At 50.9% G+C, this 21,731-nt stretch overlaps 1 protein-coding gene across 1 annotated transcript in view; it reads right to left on the minus strand.

The window, feature by feature from the left end:
* Positions 1-21,731, minus strand: part of RAB7A (RAB7A, member RAS oncogene family) — a 46,008-nt gene that overhangs the window by 23,410 nt on the left and 867 nt on the right. The gene's annotated exons all lie outside the window — the stretch shown is intronic.

Genomic DNA, 21,731 nt, shown 5'->3' on the forward strand with positions numbered 1-21,731 from the left:
GTAAGTATCTTCCCCATTCTGTAGGTTGTCTTTTTACTCCCCTAACACTGTGCTTGGAAACACAAAAGATCTAATTTTGATGAAGCCGAGTTTATGTGTTTCCTCTGCTGCTGCAGGTGCCCTTGGTATCTCAGCCACATCACCAAGTCCAGCACCAGGGATCTCGCCCTGTTTACTTCTCAGAGTCTCGCAGCTCTAAGTCTTTTTTTTTTTGCAGCGCTGAGCAGCATGTGGGATCTTGGTTCCCTGACCGGGGATCAAGTCTCCCGCAGTGGAAGCGTAGAGTCTTAAACCACTGGGCCACCAAGGAAGTCCCTCACTTCTTTACTTTTACCTCTTAAGATTGAGATCTTTGGGACTGAAATACAAGACACGACACCATAAAACTCCCAGGAGAAAATGCAGACAAAACATTCTCTGACTAAGTCCTTGCGATGCTTTCTTACCTTAGGTCAGTCTCCCACAGCAATAGAAATAAAAACTGAAATAAACAAATGGCAACTATTCAAACTCACAAGCTTTTGCACAGAAAAGGAAAACATAAACAAAGGGAAAAATCTACAGAATGGGAGAAAATATTTGCAAACGATATGACTGACAAGGGTCTAACTTCCAAAATATACGAACAGCTCACACAACTCAGTAACAGCAACAAAACACGACAAACGACCACAGAGCAACCAAGCGCACGCACCGTAACCAGAGTGCGCGCCTCGCAATGAAAAGGCCCGGCATGACGAAGTGAACACCCCCAGGCCACAAATAAGATCTGACACAGCCGAATAAACTTAAAAAAAAAAAAATGGGTAAAAGACCTAAACAGACATTTCTCCAAAGAAATACAGGTAGCCAACAGGCACATAAAAATATGCTCAATATCCCTAATGTTTCAAGAAATGCAATTCAAAACTACAATGAGGTACTGCCTCACACTGGTCAGAATGGCCATCATTAAAAAGTCTGCAAATAATAAATGCTGGAGAGGGTGTGGAGAAAAGGGAGCCCTCCTACACGCTTGGTAGGAATTTATCAACAAGCTGGTGCAGCCACTAGGAAAGTTCCTCAAAAACTAAAACTAGAGTTGTCATATGATCCAGAAGTCCCACTCCTGGGCAGATACCCAGACAGACTCTAATTCAGAAAGACACACGCAGCCCAGGGCCCACAGCAGCACCGTCCCAGCAGTCAGGATCTGGAAACACTCAGACGTCCAGTGGCGGACGAATGGACAGAGCAGCCGCGGCGCACATGCGCAATGGAGCACGACAGCAGCGCAGGAAACAGCGCCACCGTGCGCAGCGACGGGGGGCGACACCGAGCGAACTGCCAGGACACACCCACTTCCACTCACACGGGAAACCCAAAAGAGGACACCCACAAACCCGGTTATGAAACACACTCACGGACAGAGAAAACAGAGGTGTCTCTGTGGTTACCACGAGGAAGGAAGGTGGGGGGTGGACTGGGAGGTTAGGATGAGCAGAGGCAAACCGTTACCCACGGGACGGGCGACACGGCCCGACCGTGCAGCACAGGGAGCGATCCACTCAACACTCTACGGTAAACCGCGGAAGAGAACAGGAAAAAGAATACAATGTACAACCGAGTCACCTGCTCCACAGCAGAAGTCAAAACAACGTGGCAAATCAACTATTCTTCAGTGAAAAGAAGCTTTAGGTCTCTAGCTTAACTTTGTGTATGACGACAGGCCCAGGTCCAAATCCTCCTGCAGGCAGACATTTTCCCAGCAGCATCAGTCACAGAAGGCACTGCTTTCACCACTGAACGCACTTGGCATCTTTGCCAAACGTCAGTTCACCTTGAATGTGAAGAGTACTGTCTGGGCTTACCAGTCTGTTCTGCTGGTTTACACGCGTATCGTATTCCAGTATCACACTGTTCTGATTACCACAGAGATTTGCAGTTTCAAAATCTCAAAGTGTGAGACCTCCAACTTATGAGTTTTCGAAATTATTTGACTACTGAGGGTCCCGTGGCTTTCAGGACAGGTTTTTCTATTTCTGCAAAAAAAAAAAAGTCATTGGGAATTTTGACAAGGACTGCCTTGAATCTGTAGATGGGTTTCCCAACAATATTAATTTTTCTAATCCATAAATGAGATGTCTTTCCAGTTACTTACATCTTTAACTTCTCTCAGCAACATTTATAGTTTTTCATTTAGAAGTCTTTTTCATTTATCAAGTTAAAATATATTCCTAGGTATTTTATTCCTTTTGATGCTACTGTACATGGAACTGTTTCCTTAATTTCTTTTTCAGATTGTATCCTGAAATTTGTTGAATTAGTTTATTAGCTTTAAGAGATTTTAGTTCTTTAATTTCGGGGTATGAACTCTGTATAAGGTACTCCACACGTAAGATCACATATCTCTTTCCTGTCCAGTCTGGATGTCTTTTCTTTTTCTTGCTGAACTGCTCTGGCTGGAACTTTCAGGACTGTTTTGGAGAGAAGTGGTAAAGTGGGCATCCGTGCCTTGTTCCTGATCTTAGAAGACAAAGTGTGTCCTTCGCCACTGTACATGATGCTCACCGTGGGTGTGCCACATACGACCTTCATTATGTGGAAATAATTGCTCCTGTTTCCAGTATTTCTAGTGTTTTCATCCTGAAAGGGTGCTGTCTTCTGCATCAGCTGAGATGATGTTTTTCCCCTTTCATTCTGTTAATGTGGTGTATTAATGATCGCTATTTGGTTGTGGAACCAACCTAACATTCCAAGGAAGAAATCCAACCAAGGAATAAATCCCACTTGGTCATGGTACATAAATCCTTTTACTAGACTGCCGAATTAAACTTTTACAGGTATTCTGTGAAGGACCTCTGCACCACTGGTCACGAGAGACACTGACTGATGCTTTCCTTTGTTGTAGTGTTTGTCTGACTTCAGTATGAGAGCAACGCTGCCTCATTGGTGGCTCAGATGCTAAAGAACCTGCCTGTAATGCAGGAGACCTGGATTCAATTTCTGGGTCAGGAAGATCCCCTGGAGAAGACAATAGCTACCCACTCCAGTATCCTCGCCTAGAAAATCCCATGGGCAGAGGAGTCTGAAGGGCAACAGTCCACGGGGTTGCAAAGAGCTGGACATGACTGAGTCACTAACGCTTTCACTTCACTGTCAGTACTGGCCTCACTGAATGAGTTAAGAATTGTTTTCCCCTCGGAATTACAGAGTTTGGGATGAACATGTACACAGGGTTATATTTACAACGGATAACCAACAAGGATCTACTGCAGAGCACAGGGAACTCCGTTCAGTGTCATATGGCAGCCTGGATGGGAGTGGAGTTTGGGGGAGAAGGGATACGTGCATCTGTGTGGCTGGGGCCCTTCGCCGCTCACCTGAAACTATCTCAACATTGTTAACAGGCTGTACCCCAATACAAAACGAAGTTACAACAAAAAGAAGCAACGCTCTCCCCTCTTCAGTATCTGGGAAGAATTTGCGAACTGGTGTTAGTTCTTCACCTGTGAGAACTCACCAGTGAAGCCATTAGACCCAGGGCACCTGTGTGTCTGGAAGCTTTCGGTAATGGATTCCATCTCGTAGCCTGACAACAGCGCGACCCGTATTCTCTATTTGGTTTGGCAGTTTGTGTATTTCTACGAATGTGTCACCCAGGCTGTGCAGTTCATTCTCGTACAAGTGTTCCTAGTCAGAATCTTTATTCATATGAACCTTTAAAAAATTCTCAGTTAATCTAAAGGGTTTTCTGCTCTAACCTGGATTATTTCCTTCCCTTTTAAGCTTCGGGTTTACACTGTTCTTCTAGTTCCTCAGGACGTGCAGTTAGGTTGTTGACTTGAGGTCTTTTTAACGTCAGCATGCACGGCTGTAATCTCCCCTCAGTACTCCTGTGCTGGGCCCTGTACGTTTTACTATTCGTGTTTGCAGGGTCATTGTTCCCAGACCAGGGACGGAACCTAGGCTCCCAGCAGCAAAAGCGCTGAGTCCTAAGCGCTGCCAGTGAGGTCCCCATCCCTAAACGTTTTAAGACCTCTCTTGTGATGGCTTCTTTGGCCCAGCGGTTCTCTGAGAATGTGTTGTTTACCATCTATGGCATCTGTGGCTTTTCTAGGTTTCCTCGTTACTGACTTCTAACTTTCTCTCATTGTGGTCCGAGAGGTACTTTGGGGACTTCCCTGGCGATCGGTGGTTAAGACCTTGCTTTCCAGCACAGGGGGTGCACGTTCCACCCCTGGTTGGGGAGCGAATATCCCACATGCCTCAAGGCCGAGAAATCAAACATAAAACAGAAACAATAACTGTAACAAATTCAATAAAGACTTCAAAAATGGTCGACACCACAAGAAGAAAGAAAGGTACTTTGTATGACAACCTACTTTTTAAAACCTTCCGAGACTTACTATGGCTCAACGTGTATCCTATCGTGGAGAACGAGCGTGTCCACTTGAGCAGAACGTGTGTCCTGGTGGCGGGGGGCAGAGACCCGTGCCTGCTGCACGCGGCCCGTCTACTGAGTCGTTCACATCGTCCTCTCTCGTGTCTGCTGTCGGGGTCCATCCCCTGTCAGTGTTATTGTCAAACTTCTCTCCCTTCAGCCCCGTTCATTTGTGCCTCATGTATTTTGACGGCTGTGGAACGGTGTGTAAGCGTTTATCACTGCTTTACCTTCCTGCTCTGTCTCGGAAGCTTTCTCTGACTTGAAGCCTACCTCGCCTCGGATGAGTGCAGCTGCCGTCTCTCCTGGTCACCATCTGCATGAGTCCTTTCCACATCCTTTCACACTGACCGCTTCTCTGTCTTTGGCTCCAAAGTCAGTGTCTTGTGGAGAGCAAGTAAACGGCTCCTTTTTCTACCCAAACTGCCAATCTGTCTTTTGACTGGCGGGTTCCGTGCATTTAGTTAAAGGGATCACCGACAGGGAAGTGCTCGTTTCAGCCCTCTTCCTGTTTGTTTTTCAGATGCCTCATTGCTTCTTTATCCCTCGTTTCCTGCATGGCCATCTTCTTTTGTTATTGATTGATTCTTTATACAAAACACTTTTAATTCCCTTCTCATTTCCTTTTGAGTATATCCCATGGCCAGCTTTTTCCTTGTAGCCATGGAATTACATTTCACATCCTAAAGCTGCAGCAGTTTAACGGGCCAATTTACACCAGCTTAACTTCAGTAACATACAAAAGTGTTTCCATACAACTCGGAGCCCACGCCCTCTCACTCACAGATGTCACCACATCACATCTCTGTGCATCGCATCCTCCCAGAAGATGAATAACTGGGTTAGTGCCTGAAATTGAGTGGAAACAATAAGGTGAGCTGCAACAGCACCAGCTTTTCTGACCGTCCGGGTGTCTCCTTTCAGCAGACCTTTACTTCTTCACGGGCTCTGGTCACTGTCCAGCACCCTCCAACCTGGAGGAAGCGCCTCAGTGCAGGCAGGTCTGTGGTGAGGAACGCGCTCGGCTCTGGCTTCTCCAGAAAGCTCTGTTTCTCTCTCAGTTCTGAAGGACAGTGTTGCCTGTGACAGGTTTCCTGGTTGACAGCTTTCCCCCCTCTAGATTTTGAACACAGCAACACAACTTCCAAGGTTTCTTACGAGAAATTTACCAATAATCTTTGATTTTCAGCTCACTGTTTTTCTCAAAATACTTTTCATTTCATTAGTACCCTGAGAATACTTAGCTTTGTTAACAGGGTCAGCACTCTCAGTGTAGCAGCTGGCACAAGCAGGGCACCTCAGACACTGCAGGTTTGGTTCCGACCACTGCCGAACAGTGAGGCTGCACGAAACCGAGCCACATGGACTTTCTGCTGCGTGCAAGTCACGTTTACACTGTACTCTCGTCTGTTAAGTGTGCAATAGTGTTATGTCTAAGAAAATGTACGTGCCTTTATTTCAAAATCAGATCAGATCAGTGGCTCAGTCGTGTCCGACTCTGCGACCCCATGAATCGCAGCACGCCAGGCCTCCCTGTCCATCACCAACTCCCGGAGTTCACTCAGACTCACGTCCATCGAGGCAGTGATGCCATCCAGCCATCTCATCGTCTGTCGTCCCCTTCTCCACCTGCCCCCAATCCCTCCCAGCATCAGGGTCTTTTCCAATGAGTCAACTCTTCGCATGAGGTGGCCAAAGTACTGGACTTTCAGCTTTAGCATCATTCCTTCCAAAGAAATCCCAGGGCTGATCTCCTTCAGAATGGACTGGTTGGACCTCCTTGCAGTCCAAGGGACTCTCAAGAGTCTTCTCCAACACCACAGTTCAAAAGCATCAATTCTTCAGCACTCAGCCTTCTTCACAGTCCAACTCTCACATCCATACATGACCACAGGAAAAACCATAGCCTTGACTAGACGGACCTTTGTTGGCAAAGTAATGTCTCTGCTTTTGAATATGCTGTCTAGGTTGGTCATAACTTTCTTTCCAAGGAGTAAGCGTCTTTTAATTTCATGGCTGCAGTCACCATCTGCAGTGATTTTGGAGCCCAGAAAAATAAACTCTGACACTGTTTCCACTGTTTCCCCATCTATTTCCCATGAAGTGATGGGACCGGATGCCATGATCTTCGTTTTCTGAATGTTGAGCTTTAAGCCAACTTTTTCACTCTCCACTTCCACTTTCATCAAGAGGCTTTTTATAGTTCCTCTTCACTTTCTGCCATAAAGTTGGGGTCATCTGCATATCTGAGGTTATTGATATTTCTCCCGGCAATCTTGATTCCAGCTTGTGCTTCTTCCAGTCCAGCGTTTCTCATGATGTACTCTGCATAGAAGTTAAATAAAGAGAGTGACAATGTACAGCCTTGACGTACTCCTTTTCCTATTTGGAACCAGTTTGTTGTTCCATGTCCAGTTCTAACTGTTGCTTCCTGACCTGCATACAAATTTCTCAAGAAGCAGATCAGGTGGTCTGGTATTCCCGTCTCTTTTAGAATTTTCCACAGTTTATTGTGATTCACACAAATACTTCATTACTAAAATTACCAAGCACCCCCGAGCCTTCAGGGAGTTGTAATGTTTCTGCAACAGTAACCTCAAAGATCACTGATGACAGATCACCATAACAAATACAACAATTAAGTTTGAAATATTTTGAGAATTACCAAAATGTGAGAGACCTGACCTGAGCAAATGCTGTGGGAAAAAAATGGTACTGGCAGACTGGCTCCACAGGATCGCCACAAACCTACAGTCTGAAAAACCGCACTACTTGCTGGGTGCAATAAAGCAGCGCATTAAAATGAGGTAGGCAGCTAGCACTGTCAGCGCAGCTATGAACAGCAAGCACAGCGGGCAGGTGACCACGGCGCAGGGCCTCACTGAGGCCTCCCTGCTGACAGGAGGCTCCTGTGGACTATTCCAAGCTCCTCGAGATCACTGGCCCATGTAGCTTCACCAAGGTGACACTGACCGGCCGGCCATCAAGGACATTAAGGAACAGCAGCGGAGCTCCTCCACCTCCAAGGCACTTTTCTATGAAGGCCATGGCATGAAGGTTTGGGGGATTTAAAAATTATTATATTCATTAATTTTGGCACACGGGTTTAGTTGCTCCGTGGCATGTGGGATTTTCCCGGATCAGGGATCAAACCCAAGTCCCCTGCACTGGCAGGCAGATTCTTCCCCACGGAGCCACCAGGGAAGCTCTCCTCTATTTTTCACTAAAGTGCAGCTGACGCACCACGTCGCGCATCTCTGCTGCCCGGCGCGGAGCTTCAGTCACACACACGCACATTCTTCTCATGCTCCTCTACCCGACGGCCCATCACAGGATGCTGAAGACAGCTCTGTGCGGCACAGAGGACGCTGTTCCCTTACCCGCCCTCTGGACGGCAGCCTGAGTCTGCCCCCAAAGCCCACGGCTCCCTGCCTCCGGCGACCACAAATCTGCAAGTCTGTTTATCTTTCGCAGTTTCTGCTGTCCTGTTCTGATGACACCGTCTCCTCCGTCCTGGGAGCCTCAGGCCTGAGCTGGGCCGCAGCTGCCTCTGGTCGCCCTCGTCAGTCCAAGCTGGCCCGGGAGAGTCTAACCCACTCACACTCAGGCCATGCTCAATCCTCTCCAGGCTCCTCTGCCCTCACGTGGAGTCGTTTCGGCTTGCTGGCTCACTCTCCTGCCTGCTCACACGGCTCCTAACCCCTCTGTAAGCTTCCCCTTTTGGCTACTGTGCATTTCCGTCTCAGAACTGTCTGCTTCTCTAGAATTACTGTTTCTGGATACCCTCATTTTGTTCAGACACCTATCCCCAATTTCCTTTACTTCTTTGCCCGCACTCTCCTTTGGCTCCTCGAGCACATTAACGTGCTTTGACTAGTATCCTCATGTCACCACCTCCTCTGCGAGGGTTTCCGTCAAACTCATTTTTCCTGTGAATGGCCACACATTGCTGGTTCTCTGTCAGTTCAGTTCAGTCGCTCAGACGTGTCCAACTCTTTCTGACCCCATGGACTGCAGCATGCCAGGCCTCCCTGTCCATCGCCAACTCCCGGAGCTTATTCAAACTCAAGTCCATCAAGTCAGTGATACCATCCAACCATCTCATCCTCTGTTATCCCCTTCTCCCGCCTTCAATCTTTCCCAGCATCAGGGTCTCTTCCAAGGAGCTAGTTCTTCCCATCAGATGGCCAAAGTATTGGAGTTTCAGCTACAGCGTCAGTCCTCCCAATGAATATTCAGGACTGATTTTCTTTAGGATGGACTGATTGGATCTCCTTGCATTTCTTCCTGCGGTTCTCTGTATGGTCCATAATTTTCTGTTGTTGAGAGTTTCACGGTGGTGTTCTGGAGATCTCCCTCCCTCCCTCCGGGGCTGCTGCCTGCTGGGAGCTCAGCACTGGCCTGGTAGAGGGGCTGTGCTCAGGTTTCCCGACCCGTCACTTTGCATAGCGTCACTGTGGTCCACAGTCTTTAAACACCTTGATCAAACTCACCCAAGCCCTCGAATCACTGCTAATTCAGCAGAAAATGCCAGGTACATGCATATCCTTCCAGCATAAGGTATGACGTGGTTTCTGGTGTTGGTAAACCATCGAGATGAGTCATCCTCCCTTCAGTGTAGCTCCTTCTGTAAAACTCTTGTAACCACAGGAAAAGATGAAGGCAAAGATCCGCTCCTCTAACGGCACAGACTCCAACATCACAATCACGGCTCCTGGCTTTACGCTGTCCAGAACACTGGAGGTGGACCTAGCGTTAAGAGGCGCGTGGCACAGAGTCTGCCTCTTGAGTCTTTATTCCAGGACAACTTCCTAGGGCCTGAGACTGCAGCTGAAATCAATACTTCCAACTCTGCGTTCTAACCCCACCCACATTAGGAACCTGAGTATTTGCTACAAGATTCCGCTTGTTTTGTCCTAAACATCTTTCTGGAAATACACATAAGAAAACACAACAGACAGTCTCTACAGGGTAAGCATTTCTCCTACCAGAAGCTTTTTCTGCAGCAGTTACTTTGTATCAGTGAGTAACCCACAGGCTACAATGTTTGAAAAACTAATGTGGCAACAGTCAGCAGATCCCATCCAACAAGTCCTTCCTCCAGTAATAACAGCCAAATGGCATCAACAATTGACCATCGGTCACCCGGGTGTGACGTGAGCACCACCAAGCAGCAGGGGAAGTGAGAGCTCCTGTCCCCAGAGGCAGGGATGGCCAGGCCCGTGGCACGCCGGCAACGCCCAGCACCGCCGCTTCCTCCTCTGCTCCGGAGCAGTGAGCCCGCTTCCTCTCGCGACTGCTGCCGGGCCCTCCCCTCCCCAAAGCAAGTCAAACAGGCTTCGCTGCTTTCAGAGCTTCGACCTGACCGGGCTGGGTCGCATCACACCCCCGCTGTTCCAGCTGCAGAGCCTTTCCACCACAGGGACTGCCGCCTACTTGAACGTGGAGATACGGATTGGCTGTGGTGACCAACTGTGGCTAGGGCGAAAACGAGACCACCACAAAACCGCTTTCAGCCCCATCACGGCACTTCTACCTGGGCTCTCAAATGACCACGCAGCTGAAAAGCGCAGCTCCCCAACCCGCCCCACGCTGCCTGCGCACTGCACTCAGCCCCAGCTCGCCAGACTGCCCTCTTCCAGGCTGACCACCACCTCACACTCAGTGAGGTCCAGAACCCAGGCAGCCTGCTTCCAGGCTCGACCACGACGCCATGCAGGGAGGGTCTCAGGTTCCCTTCTCTCCTCCCCTCCAAGACACAGACTCAAAACACATACGCCAGGCAGAGTCACAGGGACTACTAATGAACATTCTAAAATGTAGTTAGGTTTATTTCTAAGGGTACAAATTCAGCTCTCACTCTGTTGAGCGATGCCTACAAACTGTCCTTTTAGTAGTGAAAACTAAGCCATCGGGGGGTTCACCATGGTCTGCAGGCGGAGAGACTGAGGGACACACACTTGTTTCCAGGGCTTCCTCTGGGCCAATACAGGACACCCTCTGGGACTCCTGGGCACCGCCCCAGCACGGCCACACCTTTTCCAGACCTGACTGCACCCCGCCCCAAAGGACCCCTCGCCAGGCCTCTCCACTGGGCTAATGAGGGCACCAGGCTTCCCCCTTCCCCCTCCCTAGGGACTGCGGGCACCTGAGAGGCTGGAGAGCAGGCAGGGGTTCACGTGCACAGACTCGTCAACAAGCGAGAGAGAGAGGGAAGAACCGGTTGACTAGTGCACTCTCTCCTGTCCAAAAGGTAACTTTTTGCCAACTCAGACTGCTAACATTTCCTTAAAGTCACAAAAATAAAGACTGGCCCAATGGTCTACTCTTTATCTGTGAAAATTAATTCATAAAAAGCAGCATTTTTTTTTAATGCACTAAGATCCTACACGCCACCCCTGGACAAACAATAAATGAATGAAACATTCTAGAAATCCACCCGGAGAGCAGATTATGAGGTAACTGTGTCTGCTCAAACGCTGCAGGAGCCCAGAGGTGGCAGAACGGGGACATGAAGAGCATCACGGACACACGTGAGCCCGGCTGCCTGCCTCCCAGGCCATCTCGCGGCGACGGGGACACACACTGGGACGGAGCCTTGCACACAGGGGCTCAGAGCCAGGGGTTCTCCTGTCTGCACAGCAGGCACGCGACACAGGGGTCGGGCCTTCCCTCCCTCCACCAGGCCATCTGGGGAAAGGGCATCCCCTCAACCTGAGGAAAGACTGTCAGACAAACTGATCAAGGACACAGGACAAGCGGCAGGAGGAGCACCGCTTTATCAGAAGCAGACGCGTCTCTGAGCGCAGCTTCAACAGAGCTCTATGAAGATGGGGAGCTACGAGCTTATCAAAAGGCATCACGAAGCAGAGAAGCCAGCAAGACAGTGGCAACGTCCTGGAGACAAAGACTGGAACAGAGCGTCTAGAAAAGACACGTGGGGGGAGCTAGTGTGTGCGATGACAAATGTTCAGCTGGTGAAGAAAGGATGACAATGCGGTGAAATGCTGGCGCAAGCATGCATGTGCAAAGAACTGTCTGACATCACATCACACAGAACCTTCAACGTGCTCCGTACCAGGGAAAAAACCAGCGCAGGAAAGGAGAAGGCCAAAGCACAACACAGAACCCAGAATATGAAACACAGTAACAGGCCAGACTACTTAAACTTTCTCCAACCAGGCCATCCTAAGGAGAGCAGTCCTGGGTGCTCATTGGAAGGACTGATGCCAGAGCTGAAGCTCCAGTACTGTGGCCACCCCATGCAAAGAGTTGACTCATTGGAAAAGACTCTGATGCCGGGAGGGATTGGGGGCAGGAGGAGTAGGGGACGATAGACAATGAGATGGCTGGATGGCATCACCGACTCGATGGACGTGAGTTTGAGTGAACTCCAGGAGATGGTGATGGACTGGGAGGCCTGGCGTGCTGCGATTCACGGGGTCGCAAGGAGTCGGACACAACTGAGCAACTGAACTGAACTGAACACTACAAAGACGCAGCATCAACCAAACCAAGCCAAGAGAAACAAGCCAGGAACACTGTAACATAAAAAACGGACCATGTTCTTCCTATACAAAAAATATTCTTAAAAACTATTATATAAAAAACATTCTTGCTATATATATTAAAAAAAAATCCTCACCTGGGCTTTCAAGAACAAAAGCCAAATAACAAAATAGCTAATCCCCTTTTTACAAAATTTAATCCATTAACCAACGAAACGTAGATGTTAAACAACAAGGCACCTTTAAAATTTTCCCCAGTAGTTACACTGGCAACCACTAAGAAAAGTGACGCCTATGTAAATAGAACCTTGCAACTACAAACAGCTAAGTACACAACCTTCCTTGGGGCAGGATAACAACAAGTACCAAACTCTAAGGATGTACAATCACGGGATCTTAGGGTCATGATCACGGAAGTGGACAGAGACTAAACGATTCTGTTACGGAGAAGAGGCGGAAGTAACCGAGATGCCCACCGCGGATGGTTACACTCGGTGTGGGCAGTGTGGCACGGTCGGCAGAGCGCACCCACAAGGGAAGGTGCTGTGTGCATGGGGGGAGGCTTTCACAAGCAGCCGCAGAGCGCGTGTGCTGAGCGAGCCCTTCTGGAGGAGAGGTGTACGTCTGGAAGCACGAGCACCCAGTAACCCAGAAGGGGGACAGAGAACCCTCCCCGAGACTCCTATGCTGCGTCTGTCATTTAGAAACAAACCATTTAGGAAGACCTCCCCACCCAGCAGGACGGGAATGAACAGGGCTCCACAGGTGCCCCGGCTTTTCAAATGGCTGGAAGGGTCTTTTGCACTTCAGCAATTTTATCCTGCAAAAGCCACCGCAGGAGGGCAGGAGCCCGAGAGGCAAACTGCAACCGAGCCTGTGCACAGTCGGGGCCCCATCCGCGGGAGACACACACCAGGACTCCAGTGAGTGCCTGAAACCACGGAGAAGCCGGAGCCCACGCACAGCGGGCCCTTCCTGTGCCTCCAGTCTGTGATCACCTCTAAGTTAGGCACAGGATGCTACTAACAACAGACTGTACTGAACGCAAGGGAGTGCGGTCTCTCTCAAGACATCTGGCCGCACCGAGGCCCCCCCCTCCTCGTGTGAGGTGAGAGGTTAGCTGCCTGCCTGATGCAGGGAAGGGAGGCGGGCGACACGGGCCCTGTGCCCCGACCACACTCGGACCCTACAGCAGGAGGACCGCTACGCAGTGAGCTGGGCAGGCCTGGACGTCTGAGACCCCAGGTGGGAGGGGCAGGACGGCATGAAGCTCCACCACACCGCTCACAACAGCACGCATTGTCAAATGACCAACGGTTTACTTCTGGAAGCGTCCGTCTAGGACTTTTGGACCGTAGCTGACCGAAGGCAACTGAAACAGCAAAGAGTGAAACTGGGAATAAAGCGGGGATGCTGAATTCTCATTTTGCAGCCGTGGAAACTTAGGCTCAGCAACTCTCTTCAGAGCCATCCTGTGGCCCTGCTTAAGGAAGCCTCTAAGATGCCCTTGGCTTCCGGTCCACTGGTTCCAGGCAAGCTGAGGGATTCACAGGCATGTGCTACTTTTCAGCCAGGGAGCACCAGGCGGGGCACGGGTGGGGGGGATGGGGGTGGGGGCATGGGGTGGTGGGGAGTGTGTATCAAAAGCCACTTGGGGAATGTATTTTAGTTCGTTCTTTCCTGTGGCTACCTTCTGGGGGAAACCACAGATCCATCTAGGATCTGGAGCTCCCGGCAGCCTAGTGTTAGGATCCAAGCTTTCCCTGCTGGGGCCCGCGGTCAATCCCTGGTCAGGGAACTCAGGTCCCGCAAGCTGCACGGCGCTCCCCTCCCGAAAGGCTTACTGGTTTAAACAAGCAGTCTAGGGTCTCCATTAAGAGCCTCTGAGAGCAGGTGCAGCACCCACAAAACCGGTGAAAGACACGTCTAAGACCCACTCGAGGACTCAGTGAGAGGTGAGACCAAGGGGGACGCAGCCAGGAAAGCTTAAGAAGCGAGGCCGCTGGAGCCGGGCGAGGCGGGAGGCGCACGTGAGCGTGGAAAAGGGACGCAGCGGGGCCTGGACCCAAAACAGCAAGAGCAAAGCGCACTCAGGGCAGGCAGTTTCAGCAGGCCGGACGCGGTCGGCACCGGGACACAGCCGGCAAACTGCTGGAGACCGCCGTGCGGGGCCAGGACCACAGGGGCCCGCGACAAGGACGGGGTGGGCCCTGAATGCGCAGGGGCCCGCGACAAGGACAGGGTAGGCCCTGAATGCGCCGACGGCAGGGGGGACCTGGGCCCACCACTGCCTCCCCACCAATGCTGTGCTCAGCGCACTGCCAGGCACCCGCGCGGGCTCAGCCCTCCCACCGGACGGGACAGAGGGACTGCGAGTGAGGGTGCCAGGTGCCCCAGGGCCAGCGGGCCGGGCCGGGCTGGGAGCCCGCACACCAGGCACCTCGCCGAAGTCAGCGGGCTGCCCTCCCCCACGGCCGAACACAGCCCAGCCTCCTGCTACTGGCGCCCTGACGTGCTCCAGCCAGCCACAAGCGACGGCCGGGACCCTCCGGCAGCGCCCCCACAGCGGCGGGAGGCTGACGCAGACCCCCGGGAAAGCCACACCAAGCACCCGCCCTGCAGAAAGCGAACACCAGATAGTCTGCGGCCACTCGGGGATGGTGTGTTACCACCGAATAAGTAACAGCCGGTCCAGTCAGACGCGGCATGACATTCACTACCCGGAAATTTACATTTCAGAAGAAAAGACCTGTCAAAGCATCCCTCTTTCCAACACACTTTTAAATAAACACACCTTTTCACTAAAATTCAGAGGCTCTGCTTCCATAGGAGGCGCTCTCGGCTCAGTACTGTTGGGGTTAAAGACATGTGTGCCGACCTGTAACACGCAGTGCTGGCCTGTGATACTGAGTATGTTCTTTGAGGCGGATCTCTCCTCTGGAAACAGACACTGACAACTCAGATGCTGCTTCAAGGTGAGCGCTGAGCTCTCTAAAATGTAAAGAGACCGTGTACATACAGACACACACACACTTTCTTCCAAGGCATCACATTCACGTGGAGCCACTTTTCACAGCGAGTCAAGCTCCCTGGAAAGCAATTTTTGTCGCAAGGACTTTGCAGCCCCAATCAATAGACTCTTTTAAGGGACACTCCCACTGTTCTCAAGCAGGTGCCAAACCAAGAGCTAAGAGTCCTCATTAAGAAGCCAGAATGACAGTGCCCTTTTTTTTTTTTCCCTTTTTGGTAAGGCAGACTGGAAAACAAGAGAAAGCTACACACACTATTTTTCAATACTCTGAACATCTGACATCAGCTTTAGATTATCTCAGGCATTTACCTGATAAAACAGCACCCATTCACTATTCAGAAGAGCCCACATGGCAAGCTGGCTGAAGAAGACCAAACCACCTGCTCTCTGTCTCCAGTCAGTCCCCCCAAGCCAGCCCCGGATTTCCCGTGCTGCAGGTGTGTCTGAGGGAGTGCGCCCCTGAAGGTTGATGCGTGCCCTCTGTATCTCAGGCCCAGCCCCACTCATCTCTCCGTGTGTCTTCAGGTAAACTGCACCATCAAAGGCACTCCTCGTGGGTGACTGACACCACCCTCCCTACCCACCAGGGCTGTGCGGGTCAGGGGAAAGATCTATGACCCAGCCTAGCACTTCAACACCACCCTTCACCGTGCACGGGGCTCGTCCACTCCCCACCCGGATGGCCACTCCCAAGTCCCAAGGCCACAGCCCCTCACCTGCCCCATGCCCCCCACTCCCTCTAGTGCCCTCCAGCAGCTCTCCCAGATCCCCCTGCAAGGCACTCTCCCGACGTCTCGGCAGCACCCTCTGACCCAGCCCCTGGCCTCTTCTAACGATCCTGGGACTGGCATCTGTCTCGTTTCTACAACGACTCGGAGACCTCCAGCGCTTTTCATCTGATCGTCCCCGCAGCTACCAGTCGTGCTTTGCTGTAGTACACAATAAAACTGCGGCGAATCAACGCGCAACCTATCATTCAAGAAGGCTATCCATATTTATCACTGGCCCAGAAGCAAATCTTACATGCTACAAATAGCAACCCAGCGTGCAAAGTTAGAACTGGAGAAATATCATCAAGCTATTGAGCAGTATTTCAAGGCTCATCCTGGAGCCGGGACTCACCTCTGCCCTCAAGGTGAGTGTGGGGGAGGGGCGGGGCAGCACTACCCCAGCGATCCCAGGTCTACAGCCACCACTCAGCTCCAAGGCTGCTGGTCAAACACCAGCCACCATCTAAAGGCTCAGTCAGAACACGCAATGCAGGCCAATTCGGAGCATACATATGAGGGAATCCAGTGTTTTAAGGACACAAGTGTCCGGCCAAAGAAGAACTCTCATCTGGCTACCTTTACACCCTACAGCTGGCGCTCTGAGGCAGCTCCACCTCCAGGAGTGAGTCAGACGGTAACTGCAGGAGCCCCCACGGGCCAGCACGAAGGGCCACCTGCTCCCCTGCTGAAGCCACTCTGCTCGTCTATCCCCGGTGGATTCAAGAAGCATTCACAAGAGGCAGTCTCAAATTCTGATGCGTTTTGTTTCGAGAACAACCTCCCCACCCGCTTGAGGACTGCTCACACTACTACTGGACGGGGGTGCAACGCCAGTACCCCAGGGGCAAAACGAAGGTAAGTCAGCAAAGACGCGGAGTATCTGGAGCCCTGACGCACGGCTGGCGGGTGCAGAAGCGGCAGGACGGTGGGAACCTAGCGGGGCCACCACAGCGCCGCACACACGGTTACGACTGAACTGTGCCCCCCACACTCCAGTCCCAACCCCGTCACCTCAAAACGTCAAACCGTGACCGCAGCTGGAGACAGCCCTCACAGGGGGAGGGAGATTAGACAAGGTCCCGCAGGCCCCAGTGGATCTAACTGGGGTCCTGAGAAGAGGGGGCTAGGACGCAGACCCCTGCAGAGGAAAGACAGGGTGAGCAGACAGGGGGAAGACGGTCCCCACAAGCCAAGGAAGGGGCCCCCGAGGAAACCAACTCTGCCAGCACCTCAAACTTGGCCTTCCAGGCTCCGAAATTAAGAGACAACAAATCTGTTGTTCTGGTACAGTGGCCTAGCAATCTACAGATACACGGGCTAGAACCCAGCCTTTCCACTCCTCAGGGCTGACATAACGGACATGTGCACACAGGTCCATCAGCAGATGGACCTGGCACTATTCACACGGAGGTTTGCTGGCCACTCCTCTCACCATGGAGATTGTTTGGCCAGTCCTCTTGCCAGGGATGGAACCCAGGCCGCCTGCAGCGGCAGTGTGGGGTCTTAGCCACTGGAGCGCCAGGGGGCTTCCAGGACAGCACTACTTCTAACAGCCACGCACTACAAGCCACCCAGATGCCCACCAGCAAGTTAATAAAAACATCACGGTGCATCACGTGAAGAAGCACTAGGGAGCAATAAGAACGGCGTCGGGACTGCACCCACCAGAAAATTCCACCGGCAACACCAACTCAGAGGGACAGAGACAAAAGGGCACGGGACTGACGCAGGGACACAGCCGGAGCCTAAGCGCACTGTTTACACAGGAAAGAAAACCGGCAGGCGCGGGTGATGACGCCCGCAAGCAGGCACAAGCGGCCTTCCGAGCTCATGGGAACTCTCCCAGTTTCTCACTCACTTGCACGTGCTTCATATGTCCCACTGCAAATTCAGAGTTTAGTAAAACACAGAAATGACAACTGCAGCACCTTACTATCCACTGTCACCACAGCAGGTCAACCTCACCACCGAACTGGACTCACCAGGCTCTTCCCTTGCTGCCATTACACAGTCAGAATGCACAGCTTGTCTCCTGACCCCCAGCTCCCCTCCCACCTGTCAGAGGAGCCAACGGACACCCACAGTGACTTTCTCACACTATCTCTTTAAAACTCCATCTCATTAAAGGAAGGCATTGAAACATGCATTCATAAAAACAACATTACCAACCAACACTCTGGTCTTCCTCTGGATAGCGAATTACACTTTTCTTCTTTTTCACTTCTGTATTTTCCTAGCTTTTTTTTTTTTTTTAAAGAAGTGACTAGTTTAATAATTAGCAAAAAAAAAAATGTCACTTTAAATAAAAAACAGGGCTTCCCTGGTGGCTCAGATGGTAAAGAATCTGCCTGCAATGCAGGAGACCCGGGTTTGATCCCTGGGTCCTGAAGATCCCCTGGAAAAGGGCATGGCAACCCACTCCAGTATTCTTACCTGAAAATCCCATGGTCAGAAAAGGCTGGCAGATTACAATCCAAGGGGTTGCCAAGAGTCAGACACGACTGGGCAACAAGCACTTTTCAGTGGAGGAAGGATAACATTTTTATAAAGACTCAAAAGTTGAGAGCTTCAGAGCAATCGTGAATAATCCAAAAGCCAAACTGGAGTGTCAGAGCTTCAGTATGTTCCAAGAGACCCCGGCCAGCACTCAAGTGGCCGGCCTCCTGAGCCTGCAGGACAGCTGTGAGACCTGGCCGAAAGCGGTGGAACCGTAAGCACTCCCCAAATACTAATGAAGTAACACTGCAAGACGAGTATCGTGTAGCAAAGTTTCTACAAAAGTGCTCCTGAGCAAGCATCCACAGCAAGGCACAGGTCAGGGGGTTTTAGCGAGTCTCTTAACCTGCGGGCTGCCAGGGCAACCCTGAGCTATTTCTGGGGCCCCCGGACCAGTAAGTGTCCAGAGAACTGTCGGCAGCTTGACTGAAAGCCACATGTAAAGGGCACCGATTTCCCCGAAGTTCTGTGCTGTTACGATCGGGTTTTTAAAAGGTTAATTCATAGTTGCTTTGTTGTGTACTCGCAAACAACTCAAATGGAAATCAATTTTAAAAAATTAAAATTGCCTACGAGAATGGGAAACCAATGGTGTCCGCAGGGTAATGTTCCAAAGACTCCCTAGCGGAGCTGGGTCAGGCCAGGAAGGCCGGTAGCAAGCAGCAAGCCACTCACACCTGACAGGGCAGGAAGACCAGGGAAGGTGGCTCGTGGCACCTGGCGGCAGGTTCGCATGCCAGCCTTACCAGGCCCCCAGTTCCCTCTCACAGACCGTCTCAGAGCTGCTCTGCCGGACAGCGAGCAGTCCAGCGAAGCCAGGAAATGGACAAGGGACTCAGATTGCTCTCCTCAGCAGTGATGACATCACCAAAACAGAGCAGCCAGGCGAGGCCTGCGATCCCCTGCATAAGTGCTGCATCTCCAGGCAGGAGAACTCGGCCAGGACTGCGTGTCACCCCTGGAACCAACTGCCGAGCTCGCTTCCTCCCCCACAGAGGCATTCTGTAGCTATTCTTAAATTTGTTTTTGAAATCGCAGCCTGGAGTGCTGAGACTGAAACCAGTGGGCGGCGGCGCTGAAGAGCCTGCTCTGAGTTCGCCGCTGCATCCCTTTCACCTTTGACTCTCAGGTCACACTGACCACAGCCACCATTAAGAAGCTTTAAAACGTGAATGCAAACTGTTTTTGTATTTAATGCCGTACACGAGAAGCAAAAACCAGAAAACAGAGGGAAGAGACGAGAGCCAGTAACTGAAGACATCAACACCGCAACAAACTGCAGACAGCACAGAGTCCCAAGACGGCGTCCTGGACGCGTGTCTGATCACACACAGGAGCGGATGCTGGCACACAGCAGCGACCCTACAAGGGAGACTCGAGGCGACAGAGAGCCAGGCGCTGCAGAGTGGGGTGGGCAGCAGGGAGCTCATTTCCAGATGCCATTGGCGCAGGGGAACCCCCAACTGGGCCTGGCTCAGGACACCTCCTGACTGCCCCAGAACACCCTGCCGGTACAGCTCCCAGTCCAGTAACTGGTCCAGTTCTCCTCAGTCCTATGTGAACTACTAGGCGGAGAACCAGACAACTCCAGACAGGAGTCATGACAAACATGTAGGTCCAATTTCAGAGAAACAGTTCGTAAAACGATAGTCCCACGTGTGGGATCTGGGTTTGCTACACCCTCGCGTAGAAGCACCAACGCCGAATCAAAGGGGGAGTACACACTCAGTGCAGGTCCCGTTGGAAATTTATTAACAGCTAATCAAACAGCCAAACCCCTCCCTTTTTTTTGCTTTCTTTGGTGGTAGAGTAAGGAACTGCATTCAAAGCCACACTTTACTATAAAGCAATGGTCTTTGATTATGGGGTTTGATGGGGGGCGGGGGGGGGGGTGGTGGCTTAGACTTGTTTGGCATCAAAAAATATTTTTGCCTCAGGAGACTGCTTACAATTACCTGGAAAAATGTACCAATAAAGCTATTTTTAGAGTGTCCTCTACATTCCACTCCCCCCTTCTACTTGTTTACTCATGCAATCCTACAGCAAATGTAAAACTCCCCTGTGAACCAAGCAGAGACAGAGGGCTGGTGGAGATGGGGTGGCGGGAGTTACCAAGGGTGACCGTGGCACATTAAACCTGTGCTGGCAGCCTAAGCAGCCACCTCAGCCCCACAAGAGCATCTCTGCTCAGAGAGCCCCCAACAGCTAAGACTTGTCCTGGAAGGTTCTGGCGACACAAACTCCATGTGGAGTGAACAACAAATGCCCCAGAGCAAAAGAACAAGTTTAGAGCTGAAAGTTACTCTTCAAAAAACACGATCAGTTAGAAACTGTGATATTATCTTCTACACACCCTCTTCAAAAGCAAAACAAACCAAATGCTGCTGTGAAAATTAACAAAGCCTTCAAGTTAGGGCAGAACACCATGCTGTCTGCATTACCACAGATGCACTTGCTGAGATGAAAATAACTCTCCCTTACGAAAAATCTCAGCTTCTGCAGCACCGCCATGCCAGTCCACAAGAGAATTCCGGGCCACGATCTCTCACCAGTTTTAAAGTCCTTGAGGACAGGAACCAGACCTCTCCCTGAGTCAATACTCAGCCATGCCTGATACTCAGTAGATACTGAAAACATCTGATGAATGGATGAAAAGCCACTCGTCACCAGTACTCTGCTCCAAACACAAACAATAGTTATAGCTACCACGCAGATTACTCACTTCAATATATCAGACCAGGTAACAAAAAAAAAAAGAAAAAAACAACTCAGACTACAACAAGGTAGGAGGCACCAACTTCTCAGCCTGGACAGGACCTTCAGGAGAAGCACTCAGGACTCACTTCCCAGCTCTTAGGACTCAAAACTGAACAAACTCTCCCAAGTCTGAAGAGAGAAGCACACTAACAGGAGACTTTATTAATCCATGGATGAGAAGTCATGCGAGGAATCAGCTGCTTCAGTCACAAGGAAGAGACAAGAGCCTGTTCTTTTGGAATCTAAAGAGAAGATACAGTATTTCCAACAGTAAAGAACCAACTGGCCGGACACCCACGCACTAAGGCTTCAGAAAGGTCCACACGCAAGATTGCCAGCCCAATTCACTTGACAAGAAACCAAGGTGACAAAAAATTTCAAACCTCAACCAACAACTCTACTAGAATTTTAGAGTTCCCAATGGACTGGCGCGACACTACAAAAAAAAAAAAAGCGTTGTAACTCACAACTGAAAACGGAATGCTGTGGTTTTAAGGCAGAACTAATGCTACCAGAGGTTTCCAACGTCACATCACCAGAAAGAAAAGACGCGGAGAGAGGCAGATACCCGGTGGCAAGAGACAGATCACAAGCTTCAGGGACCCGCACTCCGATCTCCGCTCCGCGACCTTGGGCCAGTGATTTAACCCCTCCGATCTTCGACTTCGCTATGTACCAGTGGATACAGCAATGTACTTGAGAAGCTGTGCTAAGAATCAAATATAACAATCGGTGCAGAGGTCTCG

The sequence above is a fragment of the Bos mutus genome, chromosome 22 (genome assembly GCF_027580195.1).
Source record: "Bos mutus isolate GX-2022 chromosome 22, NWIPB_WYAK_1.1, whole genome shotgun sequence".
Lineage (NCBI taxonomy): Eukaryota > Metazoa > Chordata > Mammalia > Artiodactyla > Bovidae > Bos > Bos mutus.